The sequence below is a fragment of the Octodon degus genome, unplaced genomic scaffold, assembly GCF_000260255.1.
Source record: "Octodon degus isolate 3935 unplaced genomic scaffold, OctDeg1.0 scaffold00005, whole genome shotgun sequence".
NCBI lineage: Eukaryota > Metazoa > Chordata > Mammalia > Rodentia > Octodontidae > Octodon > Octodon degus.
Window position 1 is genome coordinate 14535295 of NW_004524581.1, and position 11281 is coordinate 14546575.

The window sequence follows — 11281 nt, forward strand, 5'->3', positions numbered from 1 at the left end:
AGTGAACTCTTCAGTACAACCCGCACTTGGAACTGGTATGCTGCTCTTCGTGCCCTCTGGTTGTACCCCACCCTTACTACAAAGTTGACTACAATACGGTAGAACTGCTTGTACCTGTGTTGTGTTTGTGCTCCCGAATCTGTTTATGATAGTTGTAGTTTTAATTATGCAATTTATTTAAATATAACACAAACCATTAAAGTATGACTGTAACAAGAAATACAGGGGTTGGAGAGATAGCTCAGTGGACTAAGCTTGCTTTGGCAAGTGCAGGGACCAGGTTCGATTCCCGGTCTCACATGTCGGCGCTGGCCCCACCCCTGGGGCACATTGAGCGCCAAGTCCGGGCGTGGTGGTACACACCTGTAATCCCAGTGCTGGGGAGGCTGAAAATAGGAGGATCACTATGAGTCCAAGCTGCATAGTGAGACACTATACCAAATACATGAATGGAAACAAAAAACCCAGAAATACACATTTTCTATATAAATGAAATTGAATGTTTGGGAAAATTTTTTTTTTTTTTTTTTTTTTGTGGTACCAGGAATTGAACTCAGGACCTTGCGCTTCTCAGGCAAGCATTTATTCCACTGAGCTATCTCCCTGGCCCTGGGAAGACTCAATAAATATAAGTAACAAAATGAATTGGGAATCAGAATAAAAACTGGAAAAGACTGGAGGAAAAAAAAAACACAAGTGATCTAGAGAGAATTTCTATATTTGGTTGAAAATTTATTTTTAATTTTTCAGTGTACCTTTAAGAATTTAAATGAAGAATTTGTGTTTGATCTATTAAAGGCTTAGTTTTACAGGAAGAATAAGAATATATAGAAGCCCAAAGAGTGAAACAATGTGGAGGAAAAATGGCATTAGCCATAGATTAAAAGATTGCTAAATAAATGGGTAATTGTGTATTTTAACTAAAACATGTGAGGTTATGTTGTATTTCCTGTTGGCTCTGCAGTCCTCCGCTCTACCAGCTGGCTATTGATGGGTGCACAGGTTTTATTTTCTGCTTCAACTCACTTTAAATATTGAAAGATACTATCAGAAATATTGCCAAAATCATAACATCACCATAATATCATATATTTTATCATTTTGAGTAGGCATATTCCTCATTCCTTTCCATAAAGGAAGCAAATGATGTATATTTATATTCGTGTGTATTTTCCCATAGGATCTTTGTTCAAATAAAATAAAAAAGGCTCCTACCTATCATGCACTAAACTAATGGCCATTCTTTGATGAGCCAACCAAATCCAAATCCAGTCATATAGAATGCAAAGGCCTCTCATGTCTAAAGTAGTGGCCCACATCTTTTGGGCACCAGGGTCTGGTTTGGTGGAGAATATTTTTTTTCCATGGACTTACAGAGGTTTTTTTTGATTTCTTTTAATTTTTAATTTTTGTTTTTTGTATATAAGAATGACATTCCCAGCTGGGCGTGATGCCCTGTGCCTGTGATCCCAGCACTCAGGGGAAGCTGAGGAGGGAGGATTGTTGCAAGTTCAAGGCCAGCCTGAACTGCACGGTGAGACCCTGTCTCAAAAAAGACAGGCAAATTAAAACAAAAACCCCAGAAGATGACATTCCCCAGCACTGCCTCAGCCCCACCTTGTAGAATCAGGCCGCAGATTCCCAGAAGAAGCCCTAGATCCTTCCCACGTACATGCGCAGTAGAGTGAGCCCCACTGGAGAATCTGAGGCCACTGCTGACCTGACAGGGTCTCAGATGGCAATCTGAGTGACAGGGAGCAGCTGTAGGTGGACAAAGATGTGCTTGCATGCCTCATACCAACCTCTTGGTCCAGCTCCTGATAGCCCTGGGGTTGGAGACACTTGGTTTAAAAAAAAAAAAAAAAAAAAAAAAAGCAGCATTTGATTAATAACTTTTATATATATTGTACAAAAAAAAAGCATTACACACATGTTACACACATCTATTTGCCAAAAATATCTATTCTGGCAAAACACACATAGCATACAATTCACTACCTTAAATTAAAAATTTTTTTTTTTGTTTTGTTTTTGAGGCCTGTATTCCTGGCTGGCCTTGAACTTCCTGTGGAGGCCGGGTTGGCCTCAGACTTGTCAGCCTCGTGCCCGAGCTTCCGGAGTGCTGACATTACAGGCGTGCGCCACCATGCCCAGCATCTAGGATACAGTTCGATGTGTTAATTACATTCCTATTGCTATGCAGCCTTTACTCTATTCGTCTCCAGAACTCTTTTTCTTCACACATGACTAAAACTCTAAGTCCCTTAAAAAAAATATTTCCCCGTTCTCCCCCTCCCCAGGGCCTGGCAGCCACATGGTTATCTCTTGTCTGTGTGAATCTGACTGCTCTAAGTACCTCAAGGACGCGGATCCTGCCCTGTCCTCCTAAGTGCTGAGATTGCAGGAATGCGCCACCATGCCTGCCCAGCAGACCAGGTTCATTTTGCTCACATGATACCACCCCTGAAGTGCCACTGTTCAGCCCCGAGAGGCCCCGTAGGGTGGAGGACAAAGCAAGAGGTGCCATCAGTGAGCACCTGGCTCCCCAGTCACCTGGGATGTGCCCCACGAGCCCCTCTTCTGGTCCAACCCAGAACCTGAAGTGATAAGCACAGCCGGATGGCTAGGAGAGGAGGAGAGCAAGAGAGCGAGGCTGTGGACGCCATCAAACATTCTTTGGACTCCACCGGGGAGCTGGCTCTGCACCACGGGCGCTGCCTTGTCGGTGCTCCCCTGTGAGTCCCTGCTAAACGCTCTGCTTCCCCATGCTGGCTGCTGGAGGGGGCCCCAGCGGGCAGCAAGTGCAAGAATTTTGTGTGGATGCGGATTCAAATTGCAGTAGTTGGGAGAGAGTATACAAACAAGCTTCTCAGGTCACCTGTGTAGTTAAAGAAAAGAGTTCTCAGCACCTGGCCTGGCTGCGTGGGATGGGATGGAGGGAAGGTGCGAGGCTCACGACCCTCTCCACCTCCCCAACAGGGAGCAGGAGGCGCGGAGCGAGCTTGCTGGTAGAAAAGGCCTGAGAGAACCTTAGAGAACCTACTTAGGCTGTTTGGCGCGGATGCTCCTCCCCCAAGGCTGGTGATTAAGAAGTAGAAGAGAGAACAACTTCTGCGAATGTGGAGGTGCAGTGCTGGGCTTGAAGGAACTGGAAGACTGAAGGGAAGAAGGCGCAAACAAGCAGCATCCAAGGAGTCAATCCCAAGACTCTGGGGTCGGAAAATGCCTGATAGTTTAACTGTTTTAAGGAAGCTTGGTGAGCTAGAAGAGAACATAGACATCTGAGCAACTCAAAAGTTGGGTGGGGTGGTGGATGCTTGTAGTCCCAGGGCTTGTGAGGCTGAAGCAGGAGGACCGTCATGAGTTCAAGGCCAGCTTGGGCTACATAGTGTGTTCAAACCCAGCAAGTCCCTGTCTCAAAAAACCAAAAACAAATCAGAAGTATCAAGACCAGCCTGAATTGCATAGCAAGACCCTGTCTCAAGAAACAACAAAATAAACAAAAAACCCAAAACCAAACTGAAAAGTTCTGTGAGGAGAGAGAAATCATAAAAATATACCAAACAAATTCTAAGGTGAATAACACGATGAAGGAATGAAAGATGCAATAGAGTTTTAATCAAGTAGAACTAAAAAAATTTGTGAACTCAGATGAGTCATTTGAATATTCCTAGTGAGGAGCGAGGGAGAGGAAAAGGGAAAAAGAAGAGGAAGGAGGAGGAGAAAAGAAGAAAAGGAGAATGAAGAAAGCCTGTAGAATTTATGAGACATCGCGAGACCTAATAACCCTTGCATTATCACAGTCTCAGAAGGAGATTTCTTTTCACAAACCATCAAGTCAAGAAGAACATGGAGGGCTGGGGAGATGGCTCAGTGGAATAAGCACTTCCCTGGCAAGCACAAGGGCCTGAGTTCAATCCCTGGTTCTGCCAAAAAAAAAAAAAATAAATAAATAAATAAATAAATAAATAAAAAGAGCATGGAGGAGGAAGGGGGGGGCGAGGGGGAGAGAGAGAGACAGACAGACAGACAGACAGACAGACAGACAGACAGACAGAGACACACACAGAGAGAAGAGTATAAAAACCTATTTAAAGAAATATTACTGAAAACTTCCCAAATGTATTAAGAGATACAGACATCCAGGTATGTAAATCCTGAAAGTTTACCATGTCACATTATAATTAAGCTGGCAAAAATCAAAGACAAAGACAGAATTTTGAAAGCAGGGAGAGAAAAGAGGCTTGTTACATACAAGGGACTCAGCATAATACTATCAGAGGATTTATCAAGAAAAAGCTTGCAGGCCAAGAGAGAGTGGGATGACAGGCTTAAACTGATAAAAGAGAAAAGAAAGAAGCCGACTAGAAAAGCTTTAACTGGCAAAGATGTCCTTCCAAAATGAAGTGAAGAAGAGCTGGGCATGATGTTGAATGTTTAGTCCCAGCTACGCAAGTGGCTGAAGCAGGATTGATTGATTCAGAGTTTGGAGATAGAAAGTGAAACCCCACCTCTTGAGGAAAAGTGAAGGGAAGACAAAGACTTTCCCTGCAAGAGGAATTCATTACCATTAGGCCTAACTCATAAAAGTGTAATAAGAGAGGCCAGCCAAATAGCTCAGCAGACTGAGTGCCTACTTAGGCAGATGCAGGGGCCAGGATTCAGTCCCTGGGCCTGCGGTGCTGGCCCCACCCTCAGGGCATGCTGAGACAGCGATTGAGACTGTGGTGCATGCCTGTAATCCCAACACTTGGGAGGCTGTAAGCAGGAGGATCACTATGAGTCCGATTTACATAGTGAGACCCTGTAGACTCTGTACTAAAAAACAAACAAACAAAACCCCAAAATGTAATAAGAATTCTTCAAGCTAAAATGAAAGGACAGAGGGCTGGAGAAATAGCTCAATGGCATAAGTGCCTGTCTGGCAAATGCAAGGTGCTGAGTTCAATCCCTGGTACCAAAAAGAAAGAAAGAAGAGAAGGAAAGAAAGGAAACGATCACATTTTTCTTTCTGTATTTAGTACAGGGTCTACAGGGTCTCACTATGTAGATGGGACTTGTAGTAATTCTCCTGTTTTCAGCCTCCCAAGCACTGGAATTACAGGTGTGTGTTGCCACACCCAGTCTCAGTGGCTGTCTCGGTGTGCCCCAGGGGTGGGGCCAGTATGGCATACCGGGGATTGAACCCTGGCTGCTGTGCTCTGCCTAAACAGGCATTTTAATCTGCTGAGCTATCAGGCTAGCCCATAACAGATCACATTTAGAGGAAAACCCATTGGAATAACAGCAGATTTCTCTTCACAAACCATCAAGTCAAGAGCATGGAGCAAAGTACTACAAGTCTTGCAAGAAAAGAAATTCCAACCCAGACTGATATACACTGCAAAACTCTCTTTCAAGTTTAATGGAGAGGAGTGAGCCAAGCAGCGGCGGCGGCGGCCCCCTCAGGAGACCACCAGGCCACCTCCTCCAGCGACCTTGCCATGGGGACCTATGGGCAGACTTGTGCACGGCCGATGCGTATTCCCCCATCATATGCTGACCTTGGCAAAGCTGCCAGAGATATTTTCAACAAAGGATTTGGCTTTGGGTTGGTGAAACTGGATGTGAAAACGAAGTCATGCAGTGGTGTGGAATTCTCAACATCTGGTTCATCTAACACAGACACTGGTAAAGTTACTGGAACCTTGGAGACCAAATATAAATGGTGTGAGTATGGCTTGACTTTCACAGAGAAGTGGAACACTGATAACACTCTGGGAACAGAAATCGCAATTGAAGATCAGATTTGTCAAGGTTTGAAACTGACATTTGATACTACCTTCTCACCAAACACGGGAAAGAAAAGTGGTAAAATCAAGTCCTCTTACAAGAGGGAGTGTATAAACCTTGGTTGTGATGTTGACTTTGATTTTGCCGGGCCTGCAATCCACGGATCTGCTGTCTTTGGTTATGAGGGATGGCTTGCTGGGTACCAGATGACCTTTGACAGTGCCAAATCAAAGCAGACAAAGAATAATTTTGCAGTGGGCTACAGGACTGGGGACTTCCAGCTACACACTAATGTCAATGATGGGACAGAATTTGGAGGCTCAATATATCAGAAAGTATGTGAAGATCTTGACACTTCAGTAAACCTTGCTTGGACATCAGGTACCAACAGCACTCGCTTTGGCATTGCAGCTAAGTATCAGTTGGGTCCCACTGCTTCCATTTCTGCAAAGGTCAACCACTCTAGTTTGATTGGCGTGGGTTACACTCAGACTCTGAGGCCTGGTGTGAAGCTTACACTGTCTGCCCTGGTAGACGGGAAGAGCATTAATGCTGGAGGCCACAAGCTTGGGCTTGCCCTCGAATTGGAGGCTTAATCCAGCTGAAAGAAACCTCTGGCAGTGGATATCAGATTTGGCCTTAATATATTTCCATTTTGACCAGCAGGCTTTTATTTTCCCCTAAGAAGGTGATCAAACAGAGGATCTAAACAAGAGCTGTATTTTAAATATTTAGACAGTTACCTTATTAGTTGGTTTCTAGTTGAATTCGTTATCTAGTTACCAATGCTGCAGTCATGCAGTCACCTATACATTATTTAAATGTATTTAACTGTTAAAAGAGCTACCCACCAATAATGAAATAGACCTTTATGAAACTGTGCAGTTGTGTGCATGTTTGTTTTTATGTTCCTTTTAACATTTGAATATTGCCATTGAATGACAGGAAAGTGAAGTTGAGGTTAATATTTTTTGTTAAATTCAGCCATCATCAGATCTACTTTTGGTATCTAAGGGTATCACAATGAATAAAACAAGTATACAAAAAAAAAGTTTAATGGAGAGGTGAAATACTTCCATGACAAAGAACAAGTAAAGAATTTCATGATGACAAAGCCAACACTATACAGATTAATAAAAGATATTCTAGAGAGGAATCAAAATGACCACAGCTCCATGAATGAGAACAGAAAGAACCCACCAAATAGGGCAAACAGTTAAACACAGGAGAAAAAGAGGTATACGAAAGCATCTCTCAGTTATTCTTGTGTATACGGCAGCAAAATATTTCCATCAGCATACTCTACAAATGGACGTCTGCACCCTATGGGTCATGATTCTGCCTGGGTCTACAGGGTGGATATCAAGGAAATAGCAGTAGCTTAGTCCCACAAGTGACACCTGGCCACCAGTAAGCATCATGGACACTGTCCATGTCCACCACATATTAGAACTTGGTGCGATATCCTATCCCCAAACTGTTAGAAGTGCTGGTCATATATTTGCCATTCCAGTATTTTTTATTTTTTATTTTAGTAAAGGTCTACAGGGTCTCGCTACATAGATTGGACTCGTAGTGATTCATCTATGTTCAGCCTCCCAAGAGCTGGGAGCACAAGGTGTGCGCCACCATACCCAGTCTCAATCACTATCTCAGTGCGCCCTGGGGGCAGAGGTTGGCACGGCACGCCAGGGATTGAACCCTGGCCGCTGCATCTGCCTCAGCAGGTGCGTTAATCCTCTGAGCTATTTGGCCAGCCCTTATTCCAGTATTTTTGTTACGTTTTATTCTTAGTAATTCTTTGCTATCATGAAAACTTTTTCTTAGTTGACATTTTTGTATATATTAACCTAATCAAATACCATGTGAGTACTGTGAACTGATCATAGCTTCGTGGGTATGATAACTACATTCTGGCCTCTTAGTTGGACTCACAATTTAATTTTAATTTTTGAATATTGTTTTAAAATATTTAATTTAATTTTGAAATAATATTTAATTAATTTTATGAGTATTATTTAATTTTCATTTTCATTTTATGATTTATACTGTATCTTTGACTTACAATCTACTTATAAGACATGGTTTGATATTTTCTCCTAGTATTAGAAACGTTAAAAAGTATATTTCCATTTTCCATTGACTTTATATTAGTTCTTCCTTGTCTTTTACACACACACACACACACACACACACATGAAAAAATATGTACATAACCTGACATAAGATTAATATTATTTTGTGAAAATTTTCAATGACCTTTTAAATGGGTTCGTTTAATATAATTATATTTTACATAGTCCTGCATGACTACCACTTTGAGAGCTCTTTATTCTTTATCCAGGACTATACAGCAACTTCTCTTGCCTGCTAGATTATGGTCTTTGTTTTTTTTTTTTTTTTTTTTTTTAAATATTTTTTTAATTTATTTATTTATTTGAGAGAGAGAGAGAGAGAGAGAGAGAGAGAGAGAGAGAGAGAGAGAGACCAGCTCAGCCCACCAGGGGGCAGGGCTGGCTGGCATGTGGTGCTAGGGGATTGAACCGCAGTCCCTGATGCTTTTGCTAAGCTTGTTCTAAGTACGTGCTTTAGACCACTGAGCCATCTCTCCAGCCCTATGGTCTTTGTTTTTTCCTACATGCAACATCTGGAGTTATTGGAATATTTCAAGTTTGTATAACTCAAAAATATTTTACTTTTAATTTTCAAAGGTATATTTACTAAGTATAAAACTCAGTGAGTTATTTGATTTTATTTTTTTGCGGAACTGGGGATTGAACTCAGACCCTTGCACTTGCCAGGCAAGCACTTATACTACTGAGCCATCTCCCCAGCCTAAAATTCAATGGGGACAGATCTTTTTTTTTTTTTTTTTTTTCTTTTTCAGTCCTTTGGATAAGTAAGTCTAGTTTCTCACCCACTTGCTCTTTTTTTTTCTAATGTGGAAAAAGATGCTATTTAATTTTATTCTTCCATAGCTAATATTTTTCTGTGTATATGCTTTAATGATTTTTTTTAACAATTAGTTTTGGACTACTTCATTTTTGTGTATCTTAGTATGATTTTATTCATATTTCTTATACAAAAGGTTTATTTTTCTTGGAAATGTGGTGCTATAATTTTAACTAAATTCAGAAATTTTAAATCTTTTTTTTAAATTCTTTTATTTTTATTTCAGATTTGCAAATTTAAATCTGACAAAAATATTTCATTGATTTGTCTGAAAGGTTTTTCTTTACACAATAGTTGATAATCTTTACTTTACTTGAAGTTTAGTAAACAATAGTTGATAATCTTTACTTTACATGAAGTTGATATATTTTTGCACACATCAGAGCAACTCCAAGACATAGCATCAAAAGGATCGGGCCTGGGCTAGGACTGGATCTCAGAAATTTTAAATCTTTAAATACTTAGTACCTACCCCCTTCTACTTTGAGAAGTCTAATTATATGAATATAAGTTTCTTGATTTTGGCACAGAGTGCACTATTATATGACTGATCTGTAAATTCTTTCTTCTTCATTTTTATTTTATTTTTTAAGGTAGATTTATTAATATATTTTATTTTAATTGGAAGAGTGAAAACAGAAGCAAAAACAAATAGAAAAAATGGCAGAAATAGGGTAACGTACAATACATATGTTATCTTCATTTTTATTTTTGACAATTTTTATTGTTATAGTTAAGAAAGTCAGCCAGATGGATACATTTATTATTTTTTCTTTTTTTCCCATAATTTTATTGAGAAACAAATAGCAATGAGTTTCAAATCAAATTAGCAGGACAGTTTCAATAATTAACACATTGCATACTGTCTTCCTAGTGGTTATTTGTTGTGATGCAGACATAATATCCTACCTACAAACACTATTAGAAGAAATCCCTCTATTCACTGAATTAAGAGAATGTAGCTGTATATCTATCCTAACCATTTTGAATACATAGATACAAAGTGGTCATGCATCTGTATCCCCTTTTTTTGTTTAGTTCTGTCATTTAAATATTATAGGTGTGTGAACTCAGCAAAATATTCCAGAATAATCCAGTAGTCCAAAATAGTATTGGGTCTTCCACATGACTGGCAGTGTCAGAAGTTGTTGACCTGAGTCCCCTACAGCTCATCATAACAACATGGCTTTACTTCTTATACTTCATTTTTATACTTTTCTGCTGGATGGTTAAGATCATGATAAAGCAAGACCTAAGTAACAAGAATTGTAGGTTTTGTATCGATAAGGTCAGTCAAATCTCCTCAGGATTTATTCTAAGACCCTGTACCGCAGTTTGTAGATCCTTTGTCAGTGTCAACTATGTGGATGAGTCACAGCCATTGCTTGACCAATTTGCTCTCTGTGAAGGCCTGAGAAAAAGTTTTCTCTCCATGTGACCAGATGGATACATTTAGAACTATTACATCTACTGCAACACGTGATGGATGTATTGAATTATGAAATAATAATAGGACTATAGGGCTGGCGAGATAGCTCAGTGGACTAAGTGCCTGCTTAGGCAAGTGCAGGAACCAGGGTTCAATCCCCGGCACCACATGGCTCTCTGACCCTGCCCCCAGGCTCACTGAGCTGGCCACAGAGTCTGTGCATGGTGGCACATGCCTGTAATCCCAGCGCTGAGAAGGCTGAAAACAGGAGTATCACTACAAATCCTTGCTGTGTAGTGAGACCCTATACCAAATAAATAATAACAACAACAATAATAATAGGACTATATAATCAAAAAGCATATTATTGACATTAATACTTATAGTAAATAATAATGTAAATTATAACTTGAGCACTTATGAATAGCCAAGCAGGTGCCTGGATGAGAGATAGGCACCAATGGAAACAGATGCACTTGAGACTTAGTGCCAGATGACCAATCGGAGTGCAGACCCAACGCATGAATAACATGTGCACTTGATCATAAAAAGACATGGTTGTGTCTGACCTGAATCTTTATGTTCACTATGCTGTGTGTTGCAACAGACATACTTAACCCAGTCTGGTGAAGCAAACATTTTCTGAATGTTGGTGCCTGGAGTTTTTCATCAATTTTGTGTGGACCATCGTTCTTAACTGCCATCACTTTTGATGCCACTCCTGTCTGCTGACTCTTCACTTAACACTTAATTTAGTGGAAACTTTGCGATGCTTTACCTACAAGAGTTTGTAACTTGAGTGAGGAATTCCTGAGATGAAATCATTGGTGCTGTTGCCAATGCACTGGGAGCGGGTTACATGGGTAAGAACCGCTAATTTAAGGAGAGCTCTGCTGCTGAACATGAGAGAGGGGGATCAATGGTTCTACAGAAATTCGGGCTGGATATTTTATAAAGGATGGATATTTATTTCTTCATGGTTCTGGAGTCTGGGAAGTTCTTGAACTTAATTTTAAGATATTGGTGTCGTGGGTTGAGAGGATAGCTTAGTTGTAATGTGCTTGCCAGACCATAGGTTCAGTCCTCTAGAAACACACACACACACACACACACACACACACACTCCCT

At 40.6% G+C, this 11281-nt stretch overlaps 1 pseudogene across 1 annotated transcript; it reads left to right on the top strand.

The window, feature by feature from the left end:
* The first annotated feature begins 5422 nt into the window (after nt 1-5422).
* LOC101577755 lies at nt 5423-6654 on the top strand (annotated as a pseudogene). The gene has a single exon (XR_001117221.2). The product of XR_001117221.2 is annotated as a voltage-dependent anion-selective channel protein 2 pseudogene (transcript).
* Nucleotides 6655-11281: the final 4627 nt, after the last annotated feature.